Source organism: Tupaia chinensis, unplaced genomic scaffold (assembly GCF_000334495.1).
Source record: "Tupaia chinensis unplaced genomic scaffold, TupChi_1.0 Scaffold000146_1, whole genome shotgun sequence".
NCBI lineage: Eukaryota > Metazoa > Chordata > Mammalia > Scandentia > Tupaiidae > Tupaia > Tupaia belangeri.
In genome coordinates this window covers 12,729,771-12,730,489 of record NW_006159616.1, presented here as the reverse complement: position 1 = coordinate 12,730,489, position 719 = coordinate 12,729,771, and positions in this window count along the sequence as shown.

Here is a 719-nt window from a genome sequence, read left to right as displayed (position 1 = left end):
CTCAAGTTGAGTCTGTTGAGTTGGTTCAGAACTGTGGTTTGAGGATATGACGATAAGGGAGACGTAGCTTCTGCCTGTGCAGTGCCAGTAACCCCGAGAGGGAAGCAGATGGGTCCCCAGATCCGGGCCAGATCAGGTGGTAAGGGCCTTCAAGGTGACCACCCCAAGAGCCCATGAGCCCAGAGGACTGGATTAGGCTCAGGAAAGAAAAATGAAAAGCCAATAACACCTGGTATTTATCAAGTCCTTCCTCCTCGCCAGGTGCTTCCCATTCGTTATCCTATTAATAATAATAATAGTAGGAGCAGCAACAGCAGTAATAACTAACACTTATTTTGTGCCAGCTTCTTTCTGTTCTAGGTGCTTTTACCACATTAATTCCTTTCATCTTTGCAACAACCCTATAAAGTGGATATTATTATCATTATCCCCATTTGACAGATAAGGACATGGAGGCTCAGATGCTGGTTGGCGGCTGCTCCGAGGAATGAGTGGCTGAACCAAGATAGGAACTCAGACCTTCCTGACTCTGCCCTCCACGCTGTCAAGGAGTGGGCTGAGACAGGGCTGTGGGGTGGGCATCGCTGGGCTCGGGACAGCTGTGATGAGCTGCAACCCAGAGTGGCCCTGGCTCCATCCTCTACCCTCAGGCAGCCTCAGGCTGCCGCATTCTCCTGCCGATTGAGGCTGGGGTTTTATGAACCCCGAACCGCAGCAAG